Raw genomic sequence first — 13818 nt, forward strand, 5'->3', positions numbered from 1 at the left:
AGATTGCACTATGTTTGAATCGTGTAGTATATTACGTTTCAGTGCTGACATCAAACGAACTATATCGATGAGCAAAACGTTGTCTCTAAATCTATTCTCACATAACTAATCGTTTTTGATTGTACTGTGACATTAAAATTAATCAGTGTGAGACCGAAATATTAAATGAAAGAGTATCCATTGTGGCATACGACTAGCTTGATATTGACGATTTAACTGCAATTATTTACAAAGATTGCTACAACTCAAGAACGACTCGTTGGCTGTTCATATAATGACACGGTTAACACCATCTCAGAGTATACGGTCATATAATTGTATGTTGATAATTATAGATACAAAAAGGCTTCATCACCAGTGTATAGGAAAAAAACAGGTGCTGTATCAGCAAAATAAATAACAAAGTCAAACAAAAAACAAAAATAGCCATCGATGTAAATAATAACATATCACTCGGGATTGGTCAAACAAACACTCATTATATTATATCAGTAGAATAAATTAAACGCCAAAAGGTTAAACAGAAACGAAACTACCAAGCGATGTGAACAACTTGATATGCTAACAATAATCTACTGATATATCGACGTGTCAAGTGCGCATGTCTCGTCCTCGTGATCTTCTCGCTTGAGCAAACTGCCAACATTCTCGTTGCTTTTATTTTCATATTCATTGGCATGTTACGTCGGAAGTTGAAGAAATATGTTGAGTTCAATATGTGATTATCTTCTGAGAAATTGTTATGCATATATAGTAGAGTTTGTAAAATGATTTTAGTCCAATAGGCGAATCTCTAAATCTCTCTGTCCACCTCCCGAAAACACAGTAAGAATACAAACGTTGATGTCCTCTGGTTGGTCATATCCGTTGATGAGTGTCTATGACTTAAATTAACTAAGTCACATACACGATATAGACAGATGCTACCGAGTTAAACCCAAGTAGGAATGTGTTCCCTGATTCTCTTATTAAAACACAAACATTATATACTTGATATCAAACAGATTATTATTGTAATGTGTTTCTAATATATTCACATACAGACTACTACAGATGTTACTGAGTTAAAACACAATTATTGGACTTTGTTTGCACAAACGTTCTATACTTGGTATCAAACAGACTATGATTTAAGAAAAAAGAATAGTTAGGGCTTGGGAACGAACACCAAACGACTCAAGTTATCAACTCTCAGCGCCAGTCTCCTTACATAGAGAATGTGACCATGTGATTATGACGATGTTACGTCAAGTGTTTATCGCGAGTAGTTTTGAAAGGGAATATACTTTAGCTACAAAGACGATTCCTATATTTAGCCAGGGCAAGGAAGCTAGGTACTGTAAACTAAATCGCATGCAGGCTATACTGAAATTTTGCTGTATTTAAGTTAGGTACAGTGAGAGTTTGTTTTTCTTAGCTGACTCACCTATATATACAAACGTTGTTGGCAAACGTTGTGCTTCTAATTTACATTTTAAGTAAAGAACTTAAGATAGAGCCTGTGCACGAACGCCAAACTAATCAACCTTCAGTCCCCTTACATCCATAAATGACCGTGTAATCTTCAGGATGTTATGTCAAATTTGTATCACGATTCCTTCGCAGAGGGAATATGCTTTCGCCAAAACGGCGTAGCTTATAATATTGGCCATGAGTAAGATGTTTGTCCATGGTGTGTTGTTATAATGAATGGTCTGTTTCATGTCTGTAAATAGGCCAGTTCAAAGTTTGTAATGCACATGTATGTATGATTTTCGTCTGATCAGCTCGTAGGGATATACTTCGACAGATACAACACAAAAATCAGTACAAATAGTACAGTGATGTAGCAATGATGTCAGGCAACGTCAGTTGGTTAATTGCTTTGTACACATTAATGTATAGGTTTATGGTAAAATGTGCGTCGTAATGAAAGGCAAGCTTTACCGAATATGAATAAATATGTCAGAATGATTACAAAATGTCGTTTTGGCTAAGTTTGAGCTACGCCTGTTAAATTCTTGTATATTGCGAACAAGTTAACGAAAATTTACAGCATTCATACTGTATATATCTAATGAAGTTTCGTGAATGATAAGATATGTCAGTTAGACAAATAAATAGAACATTTTTTAAATATCAACATCCAGTCACTCATAGTCGTTAGTCATTACGTTATTTACTCTTCTTTTACATAATTAACTTACTAGCCGAGGTCTGGGAGTAGCATTTGCTATTAACTTCATCCTTAGCTGCAAACTCTAAGATACATGTGTAAAGATTTTTAAATGAACATTGCCTCATACCGCGGTTCCTTTAGCAGATGATTATCATGATGATTTGTATCGCTGTTATAATCATGTAACCCTAACCAATAGTTCAATTAAAGGTCATTATTGATCATGTATTCTGTACTCTATATCCAAGAATAATTTACTGTGATAAACTTATTGGTAACGTTTCTTGTGATTCGATTTTGCCATCTGTGTGATACATTGATAAGTACATTCCCCCTTTTATCATTATAGCTCTCTGCTAGTCAGAGTAAAGTGTTTTACCGAATTCAACAATAGGCTACCGGCATTTGTGTGATAATCGTCTATGCCAAAGACTGCATGCAACGAGGATATTTAGTATGCAATTTACCTTCCAATTCCATTGCTAGTTCCACCAATGGGTCAGACAAATACTGGTCTGTTTCAAATAATGCCAGCCATTTTGTCGTCATTTCTTTTTGTATTTACAGTTGAATGAAAACAACGATCATCAAATGCGTCAAAGTGACACGCCTTTAGGCTTTTTCTATTCAGATCCATACTTCCGTTGTGTTTGTCTCCTCTGAGTTATTAAAAGAATCTCGCTCTCATGATGTGCGTGTTTGCATGTAAATGTAAACAGCGGCGTTTACACGCCCCAAATCCTTCGCACACCCTGTGTACCATGAACTGCCTGTTAACGATGACAGATGAACATGACAACCATGTTAGAAGAAAAACAAAACACAATTTAGCTCAATCATGATACCTATAATAGCGTGTATTTCTTGTGTAGGTATAAGGTACCGTATACAGATAACTACCGATACATGCACAGGATCCCTTTTCTTCGAAGACGGGGTCGTGAAATTGTGTAGCGTCGAGAAAAAAATAAGAAGACCGCAAAAAAAAAAAAAAAAAAAATCGGTAGAAAACAGTGGTTATGTTATTAACATGATCGTTTAGAACGTTGTAACCTTTGATCCTACCGTACGCCCATTGCCATGTCAACAGCATCCATCACTGTCGCCACTTGACGAATGAGAAAATGGGTCAACAAGCAAAATGTTTAGAACCCAAGACACTAGATCACATGTAGTTGTGGAATATATCATTGCTGTCCCCTATCTTATAACTCCTCAATTCTTCATGAACGGTACATGCGATGAGATTACATTATGTTTGCATCGTTCAGTATATTTGTTCTCATTGGTACCATAACCCGAACTATATTAAGAGCCACTCCAGCTTCTAAATATATTCCAACATTGACCATTCGACCGAAACGTTCAGAAATATATACGTGTTAGCTTACTACTGGCCTGACATCGACGCGAGTACAGTTCAATCATTTATTTCTTCATTTTTCGTTCATGGCAAGTTACATAACGTCTTCAAATATATAACATATCTTAGTGACATCTTTATGTAATAAACCATTAATATGATACAGGCATATCGAAAGGTACGAGATATCCCAACAAGCTAAGATAATATCTCTAACTTACACTGTCATGACACTTCTACTGACACTAAATTCATGGCAATGGTGCTGCATGCGTATACAGATATGTTATGGTGGATTGTAATACAATTAAGACATGTTATAATTCTGACTGCATTTAAATTAAAATGCTTGACGTTGATTGTTTCAGTAGTTATTTCAGTGTGTAGTTAACTTAAAAATAATAATATATAACAATTATATCACTGATACGTTCATAAAATCACACCGTTATATGATGCATCTGGAATTGTATATTCATGGGAAATCGCATCGCATCTTGAATAGTACGGCCATATAAAGCGTGCATTAAATGAGCCAAGCGTCTAAATAATCAATTTTCAAGCAACATGTTTGAAACGTGAATCCCTTTATTAAAATGTGAAATAGCTCACCGTATACAACGAGATGAGAGGATTGCAACAGGACAAGAGTGGCTTGTTTAATGTTCAGTAGGACACGTTTTATGCTTTCGCAGAGTAAAGGTTTATCAAACAGTAATATATAAAACAAATATTATTTTATCACTATTGAATAACACAGTCCGGGTGCTATAAATACACAAAAAGGTCCAACAGAAACGAAACTACCCAAATATGTAAACAAAAACATATCACTCGACATCGTACAACAGCAGCTATTTTATTTTATTAGAAGAATAAATACCACAAGTACCGTGTTCACTCTTGTAAGGAATGTGTGGGTACACATAAAAAAAAATGAAGTAACACTCATTAAATATATGTATATATATATATATATATATATATATATATATATATATATATATATATATATATATATATATATATATATATATATATATATATATATATATATATATATATATATATATATATATATATATATATATATATATATATGTACACACACGCCTTGAGTGGAATTACGACCTTCCTTGCAGGTTTAGAACATCTGAACGTACACTCAGCGTCTATGGCCTAATTGATAAGGGTATCCGCGTACAAACAAAGCGGGAGGCCCCGGCTCGAATCACTGTGGAGGCTGGAAGTTTTGTCACTGTTCTTGATTTTCCAACTCATTACGATTTTCATTTTTATGTATTCATTTGCCTTTGTCGTTTACCTCCATTTCATTACATAAAGTCTGTTCAAAGTATCTCTTTCGAGATCCGGCTTTAGGAATCACAAATGATTTTCGAGTTGGTTAGCATCATGCTTGATCTCTAGAGTAAGGCAAAATATGTCACCGAAAACAGAACTAGTATTGTTCGATACAGGTGAAAAACGCCTTCAGTGGAATTACGACCTTCCTTACCGGTGAAGAACATCTGGACATACAATCAGCGGCTATGGCCTAGTTGGTCAGGGTGTCCGCGTACAAACAAAGCGGGAGGCCCCGGCTCGAATCACTGTGGAGGCTGGAAGTTTTGTCACTGTTCTTGATTTTCCAACTCATTACGATTTTCATTTTTATGTATTCATTTGCCTTTGTCGTTTACCTCCATTTCATTACATAAAGTCTGTTCAAAGTATCTCTTTCGAGATCCGGCTTTAGGAATCACAAATGATTTCCGAGTTGGTTAGCATCATGTTTGATCTCTAGAGTAAGGTAAAATATGTCACCGAAAACAGAACTAGTATTGTCCGATACAGGTGACAAAAGCCTACAGTGGAATTACGACCTTCCTTACCGGTTTAGAACATCTGGACATACAATCAGCGTCCATGGCCTAGTTGTTTAGGGTGTCCGCGTTCAAAGCGGGAGGCCCGGGTTCGAATCCCGGTGGAGGCTGGAATTTTTTTCACTGTTCTCGATTTTCCAACTTATTACATATTTCATTTATATACATATATGGTATGTGTGAAACTGAAAGCAGGTGGTTAGTATGTGTTAACGCAGGGGTCACTCGCAGGAGTTGCTTACATCAAGTTGTCAGGATTATATTAGTGTAGTGACATGCATATGTTAGTATAATTAAACATGGTGGATATCACAATAAGGTTCAACAAGTACGAAATTAGTAAGCGATTTATACAACTATATCTGCAGATTACAAGATCTACTCGCATCTGACATAACTGTTTTGTCACATGCCTCGTCCTGTTAACATCTCGTGATCCTCCTGGCGTGAACGTTCCACTAACCTTTTTGTTGCTGTCATTACCATAGTCATGAGCTGGTTACGTCTAAAGTTACGTACAATGTGGGATTATCTTCCGAGAAATCGCTAATATAATACATGTTGGACTACAAAAGATATGATAACGATGAAAATCTACTAGTGTACAGACACGTGACGAATATAATATGCAATGATGACTTATTGATTGTTTCAAATGTTATTTCAGTATGTAGTTTATCTCATATTATTAATACAGAATATATCGCTTTATACGGTCAATTAATCACACCTATTTGAATAGTCATGAAGATATCATCAATTGAATAAGGTACAGACACATAAAGTTGTTATATAATAGTTGTTACAATTGTCTAAGAAGCAATTTGCAAGCAAGACAAGAGCGGCATGTTGAATATCACAAGGGCACAGTTTATACAATATGACATGACACACAGTCATATCATTTCAAGTAAATATTATAGATAACACAGATACGATGCTATCAACAGTGTATAACACAATCAGGAGCCGTATCAGCAAAATAAACAACAACGTTTATTAAAATAAAGCTACCACAATATGTTAACAATATAGCCCTCGATATAACACATCGTATTTGGCAACAGATCTACTAGCGTCTTATATAATGATATTACAAGTGCGCATGTGTCGTCTTGTTAATATCTCGTGATTTTCCTCGCTTGAACATGCTGCCAACATGGTTGTTGCTTTTATTATCATAGTCAGGAACAGGTTACGACGAAAGTGGAAGGGTTATATTGAATTCAATATGTGTTTATCTTCCGAGAAATTGTTATGTGTATGAAATAGACTTTGTAAAATGATTTTCGATGTTTCTTATTTACCTGTCTCTATCGCTGTCTCTGTTTATCTCTGCCCAACTCCTGAACGTATAATAAAAGTGCAAATATTGATGGTATCTCGTTGTGTTCTAGTATTTGTACGGTGTAAATGACTTGCAGTAAGACACATTGCGACTATATACAGATACTGCTGAGTCAAACCCAAGTAGGACTTTATTTGCTTAGCTGATTCTATTGTAACAACACAAACTTATATACTTCGTAACAAACTTAATATCATTATAATGTACTTTTGAAAAAAAAAATGTTCATCTAGAGCATGGGAAGAAAAACCTAACGACTTAGGTTATCAAAACTCAGCCACAGTTCACTTACATCGAGATTGTGATCATGACGATGTTACGTCAACTTTTTATAAGGAGTCCATTGGAGAGAATACATCTAAGCCTCTCCTCTAAGTTAAGTGTAATTACAGAGCAAGGAAGCTAGGTATACTGCACACGTTTCGCAATAAATACTTAATTTTTAGCTGACTAGAAAGAAACATGAAGACAACTAGTTATGGACAATGTTAGTAAAGAAAAGATGACAGTCTTATATCAAGAAACTTACCGGTAGCGTGGAATTAATTCTTCTGTTATAGATGTTAACTACTTCAAAGAGAAGCGAGATATAACGTTCCTTAAAGAATAAGATTGCAATATATAGCTGCATCCAAATGAAGAAGTCAAAAATTCTGACCTAGTAATGGGCGGGGTCTGTTACAATATACGGTACTTAAACTATTCTATCCATGCAGGTTATTCATATTTACTTAATCTCTTTACGATAATAAACCAAAGTTCAATCATTTTTACTATCTTTTTTTCCGTGAACATAATTTATTAAGCTGCCTTTTGGCAGACATTATACACTGAAATTAGATTTGTAAAGAAGAATATATTGTACGCTAGCCTGATAGTCAATCATATTTTGCTTACATTATATAATTAGACTCAGTATATGATGTAGCACAGAAACGGAGTGAAAAGTTCCCAGTTTCTGAAAATTATTTTCAAAAAGTGTTTCTAATAATCAAAGTTATATATTAATTAAATGAAGATCAACACACGATAACAACCCCCCCCCCCCCCAACTTTATAACCGATTTTGTTGTTTAGTGACTCGTTAGACGAAAGTAGGAATCAACCAATTTCACAAACTTAACTTCGTACCACTCAACCTCATAGATTCTACTTGTGCTTGAATTCGTCTTAATGGTTTGTTGTTTAGGGGCGTATACGGTTTGTTGTAAAGTAAACGGTATACGGTTTGTTGTATACGGCTCGTTGTATATGGGCGTAAGGTGTGTTCTATATGGGCGTAAAGTCAATGTCACGTGGTCTTATTCCCGTAAATTTTGAGTATGATAATTTCAGAACATTTAAACTGATGAATATGATGCTAAGCATTTAGTAGTCATATCACACAGAATATACCCATTTCAAATGGTGTAAAATGAAAACAAGAAAACAAAGATATAAAATGAGGGGGAGCTCTTTATCTCGCTCACTTGTAAGGAGGGTGTATGAAAGACTGGAGGTTTAACCCATGGGAACATATGTGTTATTTATTGTACCCACTGCAACCAATTAGTACATGTATAGCTTGGATGTACAATACCGGAATAGGTTCACGGAACATAAAAAGTGAAGGTGTTTTGACAAATACCCAACAGCCTAAAAAGATATGGCAACTATGATGTCATTTCTGGTGTTTGGCACGATTAAGATTATAGAACTAGACTTCTATGTAGAACGGTATGGCGGTTACAACAGCAAGGATATTACCATTAGCTTATACTTGATTACTATTTCAATCATGATTAGGATCTAGGCGCGAGTACGATTACTAAGACTGGTACAAGTATCGATACAAGAATGCCACCATTCCGTTTAGTTAGTACATTACGAGTAACAAGTGGACGAGTTCGAGTAGACCCATCCACGTTTATAACTAGTTATGAGTATGGATTATATGCTATTCGTTCTAAAACACTTCATTACAATATTTGGTTACATAAATAATGAAGAGGAAAAAGAAAGCCGATGGGAAAAAATCTTATCGCAAACCGGTAACACTGTTTGAGGACCATATCGACACTCGTGATAAAAGTTAGAACTCCCATCAGTATTTGATTGAATGAAAGGAAGAGTAAATATGTACTTAAGTCAATATAACTCTGATATAAGATATATGTACACGTTCAGAGTGCAATAACTCTGCCTATATTTCATTGGATATGTGATATGACTAAGTAAACTCTCTTCTATTGATTGTCGCGACTTCAGAATAGCCAAGCATGTTTTAATTTCGTCACATCAAATATTACAGTAGTTTACATAACAGACTTATAATCGAAATACAAGCAAAATGTGACTAAACACGAACACACTTATTTTGTTTGAGCTTGAGTATATTTCCACAACAATAAAAGAAGATTGGTACAAAGTCAAGATCATGCAAAGTGGTCAATGAGGACTGAAAATGCAGTCCCTTTTAAACAAATAAAACAGTAGAGATATACAATACAAATATAGAGGTAATAAAGAAATATAAAAAAAAACAAAGGTAATTAACAACTGAAAAAGCAATAATGACTTATAAAACACAGAGATAATTAACAAGTTACAAGAAATTATTATTTAGAAGTTGATCCTTTAACATTTCTGTAAAGGAGAAGATACGATTTATAGCATTTCTATTGTTATCTAGTATATTCCAAAGTTTAACGCCACTGAACAAAAAATAAATAAAAAATGATGGGCAATATCATTGCAAGAAAGATTTGTGCAAAAGTCGTGAGATGTCGTTGTGCTATAATAATGGAACGATTTGTTATAAATTAAACAACTGTCAAAGTTAAGCGGTAAGAACCCCTTTATATATTTAGAACATGAAAACAGCCACTTGAAAATTGTAGATATCAACGATATTAAGAATGACATGATTGTAGAAAAGGGATTTGGTTTGTACGATAATCAGACTTAGTCAAAATACAAATAGCTCTTTTTTGTGAAGTATGTAAACGATTCAAATATGTGTTACCCCATATAATAATACATTATGATAGTTGCGAATGAATACGTGAATCATACAAGGATGTAATTATATTGGATGGGACGAAATAGCTGATTTTATAAAATATACCAATTACTCTTGGAATTTTTTGACCAAAGAACATCGATATGGTGTTTCAAGGTGGTGTTGTAGTCATAAAAAGGGCAGGGAAATTTGCTTTCTTAACTAGAACAATTTTATTAAAATCAATGTATAACTCAACAGTGCCAAATTTACGCTGCAAAGCACGGATGATCATGACATTGGGTTAGAAATATTTTATCATAATTTATTGGTTTTGAACAATAATGAAACCATTTTTAGCTCAGTATCTACTTTAGTTTAGTGTAATGACTGAGAGTCCTAAAAAAAATAATGAGGTAAAACATTATTATATTGTAGGTAGTATGATGTAGTCCCGAATATCAAGAACTTTGAAACACAATAGCAATGACGTAATAAGAGTAATGTAAAATCAGACCTATTATCGAAGTGCAAGCAAAATGTGACTTAACACAATCACATTTATTGAATTTCAATCTGAGTATATTTTCACAACAATAAAGAGGAGTAGTACAAAGTGAAGATCATACAAGGTGGTGGAGGAGGACTGAAAAAGCATTAACTTGTACGAGAAGTCCCTCTTAGACAAGTTAAACAATACAGATATACAATAAAAAACTAGAGGAAATGAATAAAGAAAAAACAAAGGTAATTAACAACTTACAAGCAATCATGGTTTAGGAGGTGATCCGTTAACTTTTTTTTATAGGAGAAAATGCTATTTATAGCTTTTGTAATGTTATCTAGTATTTTCTAAAGTTTAATGACACTGTTTACAAAAACCGATGGGCAATATCATTGCAAGAAAGATTTGTGCAAAAAGTCGTTAGATGTCCTTGTGTTATAAGAATGGAATGTTTTGTTATAAATTAAACAACAATCGAACTTAAGCGGTAAAAGCCCCTTTATATATTTTGAACATGAAGTCAGCCACATGTTAACTGTAGGTATTACAAATATTAAAAAGCCTTTGAGGGCGGAAAACGGATGTGGTTTGCAAGATAGACTTAGTCAAAATACCAACAGCTCTTTTTTTTTGAAAATATGTAAACGATTCAAGTAAGAAGAGTAAGTGTTACCCCTAAAATATTACAAGAGGATAGGATTTTTTAACAAATAACATCGATACGGTGTTTCCAAGTGAGGTTGGAGTAGATGTAAATGCCGTAGAAATTGGCTTTATTAACTAGGACAATTGTGTTACAATCAATGAATAAATCAACAGTGCCAAGCTTACGCAGCAAAGTATGAAAGATCATGAATTTGGTTTATAAATATTTAATGATAATTTATTGGTTTTGAACAATAATGAAACCACTTTTAGCTCAGTATTTACTGTACGTGGCCCGAATATGAGGTCTTTATGTTTATAAAGGAGACATGTGTCATCTGCAAATGAGGTAAAGGAGAGTACATATCATTTATGTTAGCAAGAAATAATAGAAGTCTAAGAATGGAGCCTCGAGGTACACCACAATTGATATTAAAAATAAATGGAAGAACTTTTGTTTATACGCACTGTTAGAATTCTATATGACAAATAACTATGAAACCAATTAAAAGTCCCCGATCGCCATAATGGTTCAGTTTACCTAGCAAAATTATGTAATCCACAGTGTCAAATGCTTTGGATAGATCTAAAAACAAGTACGAAAACTAATTTCTTTACTATTAAAACCATCTGTGATATACTTCACAATGTGGCTCACTGCCATGAAGGTCGAAATACTTTTGCCAAAGCCAACTGGTCGAAGAGATTATACTATTCTGAGTTACAAAACTTATTAACCTGGAATTACATGATACGTTCTAGGACCTTTGATAAGATATTTCTAGTAACCGTCTGAGTCACTACATAATTTACAAATGTAAACTAGAGGGGAATACCCCAGCAGAATATAGCATTTTTCTTGATCTGATTATTATGGATCTGAGATCACGTGACAAAATATCAGCTTCCAATTGTATTACACATGAAGAAAATAAATGAAATTTTTGCATCTTTTGATTTTTACATGAATATCGACGTGACATTTACCGATGTTGATGATCAATTATATTAAATAACTGCTCTAGTCCAATACTTTGGGTTGTTGGGACTTGTCTTAATACCTTACGTTATACCTTATATACCTTTTTTATAATTTAAATATAATCCTGTCCCTTTTGAACTATAACTCTGTTTTTTTTTTCAGGGAAAGACCCCACTCCCTGCAAAGGAATCGGATTAACGACCATAGAAACACAACCCTTCCTTTGGTACACTTTCTATCATAAAGGTTCTTGACCCTTCACATAACAGGCAAGGATAGTTTACCATTTTGCAAATGTAATATTGTAGCAAATTCAATAAAAGATGACCACAAATTAATACGTAACTTAATTTGATTGATTAGTTCTCCTCTCATATAACTCAGTTAAAGATAATTGTCTGGCAACATACCGAATAGTGTAGCACTTAATCATACTTATTTAATTGTACTGGATATGTTCCTTGTAATTCTTCAGTCATCACATAGAGCTTCTCAGTGGCGTGCGTAGAGGGTGAGTGAAGAGAGCCCATGTCCCCTACTTTACCGTCATTCGAGGGGAAATGGTGTCGTAGGCATTTTATCCATTCAGTCTGAGGATAAAGTTAACCTTTCCGAGCACACACTTATATCCTAACACAAAACAGATTCCGATTATTTATTAGCAAAGCCTTGCATTAATACCTGACCATAGACCTAATTAATGCCCCGATGATGTGTAATTGTAGATCAATATTTTAACCCTTTGCTTTTCAGGGACAAAATCCAAAACCAATGCACGAGAAACGTTTTAGCTCACACCTGAGCTTAATATTTACATCAATGTTCTCTGTACTTGACAACGTATTGCCATCTTTCTATTCTGCTTTGAGATTTCGGTTTCCTCTCGAGGCTATCCAGGTCTGTTGCCATGGTTTATCTCTGTTGAGAGTAAATTAATATCAACTGTACAAAATTGTTAACCGACATAGCCAAGCATTCCTATATCATTTATTGTACATAGAATTGTCACCAGTACTTCCGAATTAACATATGAAACAAATTGACATTCTGCTCTCCCAGTTCTTTATAATCAGAGAGTGATTTGGCAATTGATAACTTAGAACCACATTGGCGTTAACAAGGTAAATATATGAAAATCAATATCTGTAAAATATATAAGAATAGCAGAGTGACACCATGTTAACAGTTTTTCATATTTACCTATATCAAATGTAATACGCAACTACAGCAATATTATATGCCTAAACAGTAAAGGAATGAATATATTTATTTGATTGAATGGTCTTAAGTGTCTTTGCGTGTTTATAATTTATTTAAATAGAATAATGATTAGCTGAGATGTTATTAACAAAATTCGAAGTCACCTTATCAAATTTGCACTAACATCAGTGTATGGTTTCTTAAAATTTGAACTTTAACTCTGATATTTACATAAATGTTTAACATTTCCACACAAGTGACATTGTAATTAGTTGGGTGCAATGCCGTGGATATAATGATATATTCTATGTTGGGATGAAAGGAAACCGTTCCTCTTGTATGTGTGCTGTATCATATTTATAACGTGCACTTTATTATTACTATTTCTTACCTATAGTGATGGCGGAACAATTTCACCTGAAGGAAATCGAAAAACAACAACGTAACGCAATATAACACATAAAGCTATTCATTCCATGCAGCCGCCCTCCCAAGCCCCCTCCCGCAGAAGACCTATTTATTCTTCTGACAAGGCCTAGCCGATAAAACATGACTGCCTCTTAGCGTCTTTCTCTAAAAACACACAAACTAATATAAACATCTATGGAACCGATAGCTCACATTTGTAATCGACTTCCTTTAATCATATTAAACTTTTAGTGATATAATGTGTTTATAATCACACATAATTATTCGATACTAACCTTTCGAATTAACCATTCCATTTGTTTAAAATGTATGGAATAGTGTTATG

At 34.1% G+C, this 13818-nt stretch overlaps 1 protein-coding gene across 4 annotated transcripts in view; it reads right to left on the reverse strand.

Moving 5' to 3' along the window:
• LOC139982295 (uncharacterized) overlaps positions 1 to 13818 on the reverse strand; it is a 148765-nt gene that overhangs the window by 32972 nt on the left and 101975 nt on the right. The window lies entirely within an intron of this gene.

Source organism: Apostichopus japonicus, chromosome 16 (genome assembly GCF_037975245.1).
Source record: "Apostichopus japonicus isolate 1M-3 chromosome 16, ASM3797524v1, whole genome shotgun sequence".
NCBI classification, from domain to species: domain Eukaryota; kingdom Metazoa; phylum Echinodermata; class Holothuroidea; order Aspidochirotida; family Stichopodidae; genus Apostichopus; species Apostichopus japonicus.